Source organism: Oncorhynchus tshawytscha, linkage group LG26 (assembly GCF_018296145.1).
Source record: "Oncorhynchus tshawytscha isolate Ot180627B linkage group LG26, Otsh_v2.0, whole genome shotgun sequence".
Taxonomy (NCBI): Eukaryota; Metazoa; Chordata; class Actinopteri; order Salmoniformes; family Salmonidae; genus Oncorhynchus; species Oncorhynchus tshawytscha.
In genome coordinates, this window is record NC_056454.1 from 11,588,351 (window position 1) to 11,601,209 (window position 12,859).

The window sequence follows — 12,859 nt, forward strand, 5'->3', positions numbered from 1 at the left end:
GTTGTCAGCACATTCAACTATGTACAGAAAAAAGTATTTAATAAGAATATTTAATTCATTCAGACTTGGATGTGTGATTTTAGTGTTCCCTTTATTTATTTGAGCAGTGTATATTCTTTTTTAGTTTTTACATGATTACTGATCAATTCATTTATAATTAGCAGGTTTCGTTATCTGTTTTATCAAACCGTTTAGATGTTTGTATTTTTTTGTGGTGTGGTTTTACTTTTTATATAAACCCTTGGGCTTCCAAGCACACCTGCACACAGTTTTTTAAAATGTGTTTTTATCTGTGTTGTCTATCACTTGTTTTCTTTGGTGCAAATAAATAAATAAAACAAAAAGGTAAATGGCTGCCACATTGGCAAGGTGTCATCGTTCACCTCAATGGCTTGCTTAATTTCGGACAACTGTATGTAATTCCTGGCCCTCCCCATTTCCCTCACTGCCCCCTCCTGCTGGTCGATCAGCACACGACCACCACCATGGCATCTTCTGTCAATTCTGAGGTTAGAACAGAGTCTATTGTCAATAGATCATACTGCAAGAATACTGTAACATGTTTTGTGAATGTACATACATTACAATATGTAATTTACTCTAAATATAATGGTAAAGCATAGTGCATATCCTGCAGACTTACCGGTTTTCTTGGGGAAATGTTCTCATGATCAAATTGAGAGTTGAACTAATCTGTCTGCCTCTGCCATGGTAAGGCTTTTGTTTACCACATGGTCAACGACGATGGCCCAGACTTCATTAGACATAACAGTTCCCTGCCGTTTGCCTCCCTCTCTCTGATGGTACACCTCTTTGACGGGCTCATGCCCATCTCTTTGACAAGGCCCGTGCCCATCTCTTTGACAAGGCCCGTGCCCATCTCTTTGACAAGGCCCATGCCCATCTCTTTGACAAGGCCCATGCCCATCTCTTTGACAAGGCCCATGCCCATCTCTTTGACAAGGCCCATGCCCATCTCTTTGACAGGGCCCATGCCCATCTCTTTGACAGGGCCCATGCCCACCTCTTTGACAGGGCCCATGCCCACCTCTTTGACAGGGCCAATGCCCACCTCTTTGACAGGGCCCATGCCCACCTCTTTGACAGGGGCCCATGCCCATCTCTTTGACAGGGCCCATGCCCACCTCTTTGACAGGGCCCATGCCCATCTCTTTGACAGGGCCAATGCCCACCTCTTTGACAGGGCCCCTTCCCACCTCTTTGACAGGACCCATGCCCACCTCTTTGACAGGGCCCCTTCCCACCTCTTTGACAGGGCCCATGCCCACCTCTTTGACAGGGACCCTTCCCACCTCTTTGACCTCTTTGACAGGGCCAATGCCCATCTCTTTGATGGGGCCCATGCCCTCCTCTCTGAGCCGTTTGATTTCTCTCTCTCCTTTGCTGTCTATACTGCTCCATGTTGAACAAAAATGGCAATTCTTCACACATCCCCTTTTGCAGTATATGGTGACCAAATGTGGTTACCACAATGTGAAATCAATGAACAATAACGAGTAGTCATTATGTATGGTTACCAGGTATCATACATGTCTTTTAGATGTTTATACTTTTACAAGCACACATTTTTTTACTCAAAATCCATATTTAGTAGACAACCCCGTTTAAAATCTATAGGTTTACCAAACGGTGATTAACCATTAAGCGCAGTTGGATTAAGTGATGGCCAAATGTATTTAAACAAATGAGAAGAGAATCATATAAAAAGTATCTTGAGCATTGCATTTCACTTTCAATGAAAGGTATTTCTTGATGAAACACTGATTAGGTTTGGTGAAAAAGTTACTGTGTGATTGTGTGTTGAAAATGTGCTTAAAGTTGAGTTGAGTTGTGAAATTGTACCACATACTTGTGAAAATAATACCAATAGTACTACAAAAGTGGCTTATTTTCCATTTTCCATTTTCTTATTTTTGAAGTAACCTTCAATATGATAGCAGCAATGTTTTCACATGGTGCAGAGTTCTGTAGTACAGCCAGTGTGTGCGCGCACGTGTGTGTACAGTACGCCTGCATATTTCTGTGTGTGCGTGCTTGCATGCGTTCATGTGTGTGTATGTGAAAGTGCACTGGGAGTGTGTCGTCCCACAGATGGACCCGCTGGGCTACCAGATGCCAGGAAGTGACAGCCTTCCTCAACCAACTAGGTCATCCCCGCCACGGCCACCAATACACAAAGTTTTCTCGGGCTATTAAGCTTGCTCAACTCTGAATGTGTGTGTGTGTGCTGTGTAAGGCTGCAAAGTTTGTATTTCACTAGGGCAGTCCAATTCAGATATTATTTTCTCACTAATTGGTCTTTTAACCAATCACATGAGATCTTTTCACATCAGCTCTTTTTCATTAGTGAAAAATAAAGATCAGAATCGTGCTGCCTGTGTAAATGCAGCCTAAGCTACATATAATTTTTATGATTATCTGATTTCTGGCAAACCATGTTGGATTTGGTTTGGTATTTTCTTTGCCCCATAGCTATATCTCCAATTAACTTATGGTAATTGAAACTCTCCTTTGTGTATCTCCTTTGTGTCATCAACAAATGCTAAGTTGAATTTTATTCGCTAAATTGTAATTTCAGAGATAGATTCCTTTGTGTGTTGTGTTCGTGATTGGAATATGCTGTCTACTAGGCCTACGCTATACATGTGGGTAGATGAGATAATATTGTAAATGGTCCTCTGATTTCTCAGTGCGTTCCAGCTCCTACCGTTTCCATGGTCACCTGAGCATGGAATGTTCTGCAGTCTAAGTGAGCTGTGGGCCAGGCAGCCTGGAGCCATCAGACTATGGCCTGTTAACAGGGCATTGAGCACTGGTTCTACCAGGATCCTCATGCTTTACCCACAGACACAGGCCCACAGGATGAGACAAATGCACAGCAAATGATTAGCATCCAACATCCAGGAAGTCCTAATATGGACACCGTAAACCTAAGTCAGGTTTAAGTTGAGTGAATTATGGGGGGAGCCTATACCTTGTCTTGGAAGAATGATCATGACTATGTGGACATTTCCCTTAGGATTTCAATTGTTTGGCCAGATTTTACCAAGTGAAGAAAGCAGCTGTACTGTTCATAAAATACATCACAGAGCCATGAAAATCTAGAGACAGTGAAATACCTCCTTTGAGTGCTTAATATGCTCCGATCCTCTTCATTACAAGCTCTATAGAGTATATTACTGAACCCTGGTTATGGGAAACGAAGCCAAGGCACGTACTGCATGCACCCTAAAAGGTATCATCCTTTATAGAGTAGATTTAGCGTATCTGCAAATCACAGGTAAAATAGTATGTAGGAAAAATGAATATTTCGAAAGAGATTGGCCAGATGACCACAGGTCCTTATGGGAGAGTGGGAGAGCTGTTGCATGTATTGAGCAGAGAACTACTCACGGGACAGCTGGGACACATCATTTAGTAGGACACTTTCTAACTTCCGTCAGGAGATGGCGCTATAGGCACCAGGAGGCTTGGGTTACATTGTAATGCTGTATGGATAAACAATTGTTATGGATTTTGCAACATATTTGCAACATAATCACTGTCCACAAAAATGACACAAATTGGACAACTGCAATATTCCCACCAAAAGTCCTAACACAAATAAGTCTCAGTACCTTACACATTTCAGTTTACGAACCAAAAACCTCGCCTCAAAGGACAAGCTGATGTTTTGCCAGCATAGCCAATATCATTCTCCAATTGGAAAATTTTGTGGCCAAAACCAGGCCATAAAACATTCCTAAAAACCACACAGTGGGTTGAATGCTTTAATCAGTGGAGTGTGTTGGCCAATTACAGAGATACAGCGACAAACTGACAGGAAGAAAATAATTACGCAATCAACTAAATGAGATAAGCAGATCAGTGGCGCCTGAGATCACCACCCTTTCAAACAGACTCCTCTAAAGGTCAAGGTCAACAAGGTTATACAATAGCTAGCTCTGGTCCAGGGTGTTAGCGCAGCTTTTAACACTGAGCCCCTTAATAACAGCGTTAGCAGCCATACTAACGCCCTGGACCAGAGCAATACAGTAGCCTACATGTTATGGTAAGGTCAGGACCATTTTGAAAATTAGCATTTATGTTATATTATCATAATAAAATGTTCCATACTGGTTCAAATGTTATGGTTGTTTTTAATAGGCCAGTGGAATATATTTGGAAATTGGTGAATTAATAAAAGTGTGGAGTGTGAGAAACACTAGACCACTCCAATAAAGCACACCAAATGTTTTTCACTGCATGATTTAAGATACACAACTAACGTGTAGGAGGAGATGATTTTGCCAACTCTCCATATTGAAACGTAAATGTCAAACTGCCTTCCCTTGAGCAGGGTTAACACTGCATGTGGAGGAAATCACAGAGGGGGGTTTCCTATACATCTGTGTTTCAGACAGTTTAGGATTGTTTTGTCTGGAGTTTTCGTTTGAGGCAGCACTCCCAGAGAATGTTTACTTTTACCTTTCCGGTGGGCTAGCTACTCTTGATCTGATTCCCATGCTGAAGTAGCCTACTGCAAGGCCTGCCTCTTTCTGGAATGGGTAGGGGGGAGTCAACATATTTACATGTAATATGACATTACTTTATAGAAGCTGAACACATAACAGTGTATCTCGTTGTTTTATGACGTTTCTTGTAGCTAACCATCCAGAGGTATAAATACTATTGCTCCTTTGCTTGACCAACACAGTTCATTAGAAGGTAGGAAAAGACACAGTTACAGATAATAAATACACTGATATGCTGATGTACTGATAAACTGAAGTGTAATAGTACAATATAGTACAATATCCACTAGAGAGCACCGATGTAACGCTGATGCTGACCTCTCAATGCACAATTGGAAAATGAGTTAACTGTTAAAAAAGTTAGATGAGGTTATGGTGAGTTTGCAGTTTGACTTATAGAGCTTCCAATGTGTGTTATTTGATCAAATCAGTGACCATACTAAATGAACGCCATGCTTCCTTTGCATAAACCTAAGAAACCCCATCATATTATCATCAAATCACAAGTTATATTGACACTTTCTCTCAAGCTCTTTTGTTTCTTGCATATGGGCTGTTTCTTATATCCAGCCCACTGACATCTTTTTGCTTCCTGTGTTTTCTACATAGCACTGCCATCACTGAGTGTTGACAGGCTGTGAAATCAGCTGCAAGTCAAGAAATGCATTTCACTGGGTTCTGTAACAGCCAGAAGACGTGGCAGGTGTTTTCACTATTTAGCCTCTTACTTGAATCCCACACGGACTAAATGACCATTCCACATGTTACAACTGTCTGCCTCAACTCTTGCGATAGCTCAGCTGCAAGAAGATGCATTTTTCACAGTAATATTTAATCAGCACAGAAATAACTACACTTTAAATGGGGCTTTCAAAAATGGTGTTCAAACCAGTGGCTGTTCGTCCCTAGTTACCACAGCCACAAAGTCAAATGAGGCTAGGCATAAGGTTAGCAGTGTGGTTAAGGTTAGGGTTGGGTTTAAAATATGATTTTAAGAAAATAAATAGCAGAAATAGGTGGGGATTAGCCATAATTAGACTTTGTGGCTGTGGTAACTAGTGACAACCCTAGTGGCTCTTGGTGATAGTTGTGAACTATGGTGTTTGAACTGATTGTGGAGTGAATACAGTGACAAATGCAGAGGAGAAACAGCCCTAGACTGTCCTTTTTGTTTTGAGTAATCACAACCTGTCCAGGTAATGATGAAAGTAAGCCTGAGAGGCTATTTCAGTTTCGTAACTGGGTATTCAAGGTAATCAATACATCACTATATATACAAAAGTGTGTGGACACCCCTTCAAATTAGTAGATTTGGCCATTACAACCACACCCGTTGTTGACCGGTGTATAAAATCGGGCACACCGCCATGCAATCTCCATAGACAAACATTGGCAGTAAAATGGCCTTACTGAAGAGCTCAGTAACTTTCAACAAGTCAGGTCATCAAATTTCTGCCCTACTGGAGCAACAACTGCTCAGCCACGAAGTAGTAGGCCACACAAGCTCACAGAATGGGACCACCGAGTGCTGAAGTGCGTAGCGTGTAAAAAGCGTCTGTCCTGGTTGCAACACTCACTACCCAGTTCCAAACTGCCTCTGGGAGCAACATCAGCACAATAACTGTTAGGTGTGAGTTTTATGAAATGGGTTTCCATGGCCGAGTAGCGCACACAAGCCTAAGATCACCACGTGCAATGCCAAGCGTCAGCTGGAGTGATGTAAAGCTTGACGCCTTTGGACTCTGGAGCAGTGGAAACGTGTTCTCTGGTGTGATGAATTACCTATCACCATCTGGCAGTCCGACAGACTAATCTGTGTTTGGCGGATGCCAGGAGAACTCTACCTGTCTGAATACATAGTACCAACTGTAAAGTTTGGTGAAAGAGGAAAAATGGTCTGCGGCCGTTTTTCATGGTTCGAGCTAGGCCCCTTGGTTCTAGTGAAGGGAAATGTTCATGCTACAACATACAATGACATTCTAGACGATTCTGTGCTTCCAACTTGGTGGCAACAGTTTGGGAAAGGCACTTTCCTGTTTCAGCATGACAAAATGCAGAAATAGTTTGTCGAGATTGGTGCAGAAGAACTTGACTGGCCTGCACAGAGCCCTGACCTCAACCCCATCAAACACCTTTGGGATGAATTGGAATGCGAACTGCGAGCCAAGCCTAATCACCCAACATCCGTGCCCGACCTCACTAATGCTCTCGTGGCTGAATGGAAGCAAGTCCCCACAGCAATGTTCCAACATCTATTGGAAAGTGTTCTCAGAACAATGGAGGCTGTTATAGTAGCAAAGGGGGCACCAACTCCATATTAATGACCATGATTTTGGAATGAGATGTTCGATGAGCAGGTGTCCACATACTACTCATGTAGTATATGTGATAAGGACTGAAAGTTGGTTACATTTCAGAATATGGCTTTCTGTTTGTAGGCTATGTGGAATAAGCACTGAATAGCCTATGTAAGTTATCTATTTGAATTTACCAGTTGAAATTTATGAACTAATCCTCAAATAAATAGTGGAAGAAGCTGAGAGCAAAATACATCATGTAGTTACATCATTTCATACATCAATTTACAAATGCTGTGTGACCCAGACCAGGCAGTACATTTGGGGATAGATCTGCAGATTTTCAGACCTCCCCCTTTCCCATCTCGCACGACCAATGAAATGTCTCACAACGTATGTTAGGATTGACGCCAAAAAGTTTGATACTGGCAACGAATCCCGCAAGATCTTACTAAAGTAGACGGCGATACATCCGACGGATGAGTGACCCATCTGTCTTTGAAAGCGCAATACATTTTCTCTGCTGAATTGTTCTAGGAGAAGTTTATCTCATCAGAGTGAAAAGTTAGAGCAGAGGAGCAGCGCTTCATATTGGCGAGACGCTATTTTGGCAACGTGCTGTTTTGGTAAGTCCAACTGAAATATTGAAAATGTTTGTCTCAGCCTACCTGTAACTCTGGGATATCACTGCACCTACAAAAGGTTGCTCTGATCATGGTAGGCTATTGCATAAACGTTTCAAATGAAGGAACTCTGATCATGACAATAGAGAACTTTTATTATTGCCTCTTTAGGTTATTGATTTAGCTTACTCTATTCTTGATGTGACTTTACAATTGTTTGTATGAATTTCCATTTTCAAATACATCGACTTTTTCATGTATTTATTACTTTAAATTAATCTGAAATTACTAGTGATATTATTCTACTGAATTATTTAAAATAGCCTAATACTTTACCACAATATTTTCAATCTATAGTTCTTGTTGTTGAGCTTTTCATTTTTTTGCTTTTTAGTTTCAAATTCCACATAAACCTTGCAGTAGATGATTCGAAAATCATGTGGTGTTTTATTTCAAGGTGTTCTCAGGGCAATTTGTATTATTCTGTACTTAAATCTGTGTCACTCCATTTAGTATGATATATTACGTTACGTTAGATTATGAATGGAATAGCAGTCGTACAATATCATACATATTACCCGGTCATGCAATAGAATACGAATTGGATGACGTACTTATCATGCGTCTTGGAAGACATGTATAATTAAATACGTGTCCACAACAGTGGATCGAGTAATCGAATTGAATGGTTTATTAACCAGAACTCACAGGCTGCTGTTTTGGCCATAGCCTACTCCAAATAAATCAGTAAACAACAACAGGCTTCCAACTCTCTGTCAGGATGCAAAAAGAGAGCAAACAATAGCAAGCATGGTCTTTCAACCTGCAGTGCCTGACCTCCTGCCTCCCTCCACCAACCACAAGGACACCTGGCACCAGAACATTCCAGGCATTCCTTTGGTTGGCAGACAACAGGTTGACTGGATACTGGTAAAGTGCACCACAATAAAGGAACAACATAACTTAGGGACACACAGTTGTCTATGTGGGTTGCTACACCCCCACCCCACCCACCTCAAAGTCCCTCGTCTCCGAGGGAACACACAAAGTCTTCGGAAGCAAACCGGAGGTCTCCTTTGTCTGCACGGGCGTGATGGGGCAGAGTGTCTGTTCTTTGGAAGGTGTCTCCTAGTGTACTCCGACCCCCGGGGGAACAGCAGGGATATCAGGGGGCTGTCGAAATGCTATCTCCGCAGGGGTGCGGATCTCCCCCAGCATGAGAAGGGCAGGTGTGCATGAGGTGGCGTTCTGGACAGCGGAGTGGCACGCCATGAGGACAAGGGGCAGATGATTGTCCCAATCATGCTGGTGTTTGGCAGAGATGTTCAGCTGCTGTGCAAGCGTTTTGTTGAAGAACTCCATGAAGCCATTGCCCTGTGAGTGGAGTAGTGCGGATCTTGAGAATATCCAGCTGCTCACACATGGTGGCTAACACGCAGCACTCAAAGTTTCTGATTGTGAATGGACTCCGCAGCGCCAAACTTGCTGAACATAACTGCTGTGAATGCATCCACAAGGGTTTCTTCTTCTTGGTCAGGCAGAGCGTAGGCCATTTTGTAAAATAGTCCATGGCCGTGAGCACCCAGTGGTTTCCACTGTCTGGTGGGGAATGGACCAATTACATCCACTCATGGGCGCCCCGACTGGACACTGTTGGAGGTGTGTGTGTGTGTGTGTGTGTGTGTGTGTGTGTGTGTGTGTGTGTGAGAGCGGCCTAAAGGGCTCTTTCTCGCTGTGCAGCTGTCACAGCGGCGGCAAAAGTCCTTCACATCCCTCTTGTGCTGCCCCCAGTAAAAGCCTTGACAGAGGCGGCAGAGGGTTTTTGTGACCCCCAAGTGTCCAGTCCCTGCTCATCCATGTATGCCCTGGAGCACAGCCTCTTGCAGTGCTTTGGGGACCACCACCTGCCACCTCTCTTCTCCTGTAGCTGGCCCTTTCCATGCTTGCTGTAGCACACCCGTAGCCAGCCGCAGAGCCCCGAACTTTTACCACAGCCCTTTGGTGAGAGCGTTGCCATTCAGCCATGTTGACCACCTGCAGCTCACAGCAGACAGGCACGTGACATAATATGGCACAGGGCCCCCTCCTCCGTACACAGCTCTCTCACGGGCCTCTCTCCGCTCAGTGGTGGAACCTGTCTGCAGTACACGGCCGGTGGGACGTGGCATTGGAGTGGCTTATGACTGAAGCTCCTTCAACCAGCATGTGACCTTCCTCTCTGGCACTTTGAAAGACTTGAGGCACTGGAGGGCAGAGTGGTCAGTCCTTACCATGAAGGGCAGGCCACCCAGGTAATACTTGGAAGTGACACAGTAGCGGCACTCATGTTTGTTGAATGTCTTGCTGAAAGTCAGTCACCACTTTCTCCCCCCTCTGGCCCCACCTAGGCCAGCACCTCACCCATTCCCACATTGCTTGTGGGGGGTGAGCATGGAGGCCTCGATTAGTGCACGCTGAAGGGTGTTGAAGTCCTCCTGGCACTCCATTGTCCATATCAAGGCCTTGTCGGCAGCAGGCGGTTTAGGGGACCGGCGAAACTGGAGCAGCCCTGTACAAACCTCCTGTAGTGCTGCTGGTCAGTGGGGGTAGGCCAGTCTCGGACAGCCCCCACTTTGTTCTCCATGGTGCTGATACCCTCTCCCCCCCCATCCCCACTTTGTGCTCCAAGAAAGAGAACCTCTCTCCTCATGAAGTGGCACTCCACCACATGCCGTAGCACTCCCAGGGCAGACTGGAACGAGCTGCCGTGGGCAAGGATGTCATCGAGGTAGACCACACACTCCTTTGGTGGAGATGCCGTCCAGCATCCTGTCCATTAACCTCTCAAAAGTAGCTGGTGCGTTGCAAAGGCCCTTGAACTGCCAGTGACCTCTGCCCTCATGTCTCTGGCCTCTGGAGATAAGGGCACCTGCCAGTAGCTGCTGCAGAGGTCCAGATCAAGCGACTCATTGACGCATGGTAGGGGGTATGAATGCTTCCCGGTTACCTCATTCAGCCACCTGTAGTCTGCACAGAACCTCAGCTTGCCCCCCTTTTAAGGAACCAGCCCTGGGGCTGAGGGCTTGATGAAGTCCTCTCCTGGCGTGCCATGCAGGTACAGCAGGGACGCACCTTGATGGGCAGAGCGTTGCCGGTGTCGATCTCATGTGGGTCTGACCCACCTTATCCTCAGAGCATTGTTCAGAACTTGAACAATGACTGCCACAGATGTTCCACCTGCTGTGAGTCAAGACCATCAGTTCTTTTCCCATATCTCCTTCACTGCCAACAATGTCCTCTCCTATCTGGAGTAGCTGGGCTAGGGGGGAGGTGTCATTGAGGTAGCTGGGGGAATGTCACACTAAGCTGTGGGGGCTTAGCTATAGTGTGCAGCTGGGGGAAGGTCTCACACAGATGTGGGGGAGGGGCAGGGCAGCCATGAGTATTTGGTGACGGCAGGCCCTCCCTGGAAGCTAGTGTGCCCCTGTCTAGCCTAGCTGGAAGCCTGTGCTCCTAAGAAAGTCCAACCCCAGGGTACATGGGTACTGTACAGCTGCTACCCACACAGGATGATGCACTGTCCTGCCCCCTACCCTTTCATGGGTACCAGCTCACCTGTGACCGTGCGGGCTGAAATTGAGTCCAACCTGGTACAACGTCTGACTTCACCGGGGTTACTGTGGACTCAGTGCAGGGCACCCCCTTGACAGGGATGTAACAAAAGTCCCCAACACAGTTCCTGCCCACCGACAATGCAGGCTACATCTGCTTGCAGTTGTCTGCTTTTGGGGGAAGTGGAGCCTTTCTCCCCCGTCCTGATGATAATGGGGGTTGGTAAAGAGAGCCAGGGGTCCTCCCTGCCCTGTCTTTGTGGAACCCAAGCCCTTTCCCTGGGCTCTGGGGGACATAGGGCAATTCCTGGCTGACCACACCCCCAGCAGACCATGGGGCCGGGGTGTGTGTTGCATGCTGTCTGTGGCGATATCGCACAAATTAGTTTAGTCATTTCAGTCACCCATACAGGCTTTCCAGGCTCTGCACCACAGCCCGCACAGTGGGTGTATCTCCAAACGCCCCCACTGTTTGCTTCTGTAATGACTTGGGATAAGTTAGCTGGGTCTGTGTGTGCAGCTCCGTAGTAGAGCGTGAACTGGTCACGTGCCAGCTCGCTCTGCACGGAGGGGGCATGTGAGCGCATGCCTGCTGAGTGATGCGTTCAATGTCATTAGCGAGCACCCGTAGTGGCTCCCCTGGCTGCCTGTATCTACTACTCAGTTTGGAGCCCAGCAGCTCGGGTTGTAAGTAGTGTCCAAAGTGCCTCATTGTTCCAACTAACACCCCATAATCATGTCTGTCCTCCGGGCTAAGCAACAACAAACAGGACAAAGCATCATCCGTGAGGCACAAAGCTAGTTGAAGTCCTCTATCTTCATCCGATCACCCGCCTAAATGAGCTGTTCTAACTGGGCATGATACTTCCCAAACCACCTTACCAGAGTACAGTAATGACCTTTATTAAATAATAAATCAAATTGTCCACAACAGGACTGAGTTCTCGATTGAATGGTTTATTAACCAGAACTCACAGGCTACTGTTTGGCCATAGTTTACACCAAATAAATCAGGATTCATCCAATGGCATTGAGGGATATCCCACCTCGGTCATCCATAAGTGCATCGACGACGTCGTCCCCACAGCGACCGTACGTACATATCCCAACCAGAAGCCTGTAATCCATGGCAACATCCACATTGAGCAAAAGGCTCGAGCTGCCACTTTCAAGGAGTGGGACTCCTTGAAATCTGGGCACTTATTAGAAATCCCGTTATGCCCTCCGATGAACCATCAAACAGGCGAAGCGTCAATACAGGATTACGATTGAATCCTACTTCACCGGCTCTGACGCTCAACGGATGTGGCAGGGCTTGAAAACTATTACAGACTACAAAGGGAAACTCAGATGTGAGCTGCCCAGTGTCGCGAGCCTACCAGAAGAGCTAAATGCCTTTTTATGCTCGCTTCGAGGCATGCAACACTGAAGCGTGCACGAGAGAACCAGCTGTTCTGGATGACTGTGATAACGCTCTCGATAGCCGACGTGAGCAAGACCTTTAAACAGGTCAACATTCACAAAGCCGCGAGGCCAGATGGATTACCAGGACTTGTACTCAAAGCATGCGCGGACCAACTGGCAAGAGTCTTCACTTACATTTTCAACCTCTCCCTTAATGAGTCTGTAATACCTACATGTTTCAAGCAGACCACCATAGTCCCTGTGCCCAAGGAAGCGAAGGTAACCTGCCTAAATGATAACCGCCCGTAGCACTCACGTCGGTAGCCATTAAGTGCTTGAAAGGCTGGTCATGGCTCACATCAACAGCATCCTCCCGGATACCCTAGACCCACTCCAATTCGCATACCGCC

General features: G+C 45.8%; 1 protein-coding gene across 1 annotated transcript in view; it reads left to right on the plus strand.

The window, feature by feature from the left end:
* The first annotated feature begins 7,268 nt into the window (after window positions 1–7,268).
* Window positions 7,269–12,859, plus strand: part of LOC112225163 (myosin light chain kinase, smooth muscle) — an 85,131-nt gene continuing 79,540 nt past the window's right edge. The window contains exon 1 of the mRNA XM_024388843.2: window positions 7,269–7,458. The gene's annotated coding sequence lies outside the window, so the exon portion shown is untranslated. The remainder of the gene's footprint in view (window positions 7,459–12,859) is intronic.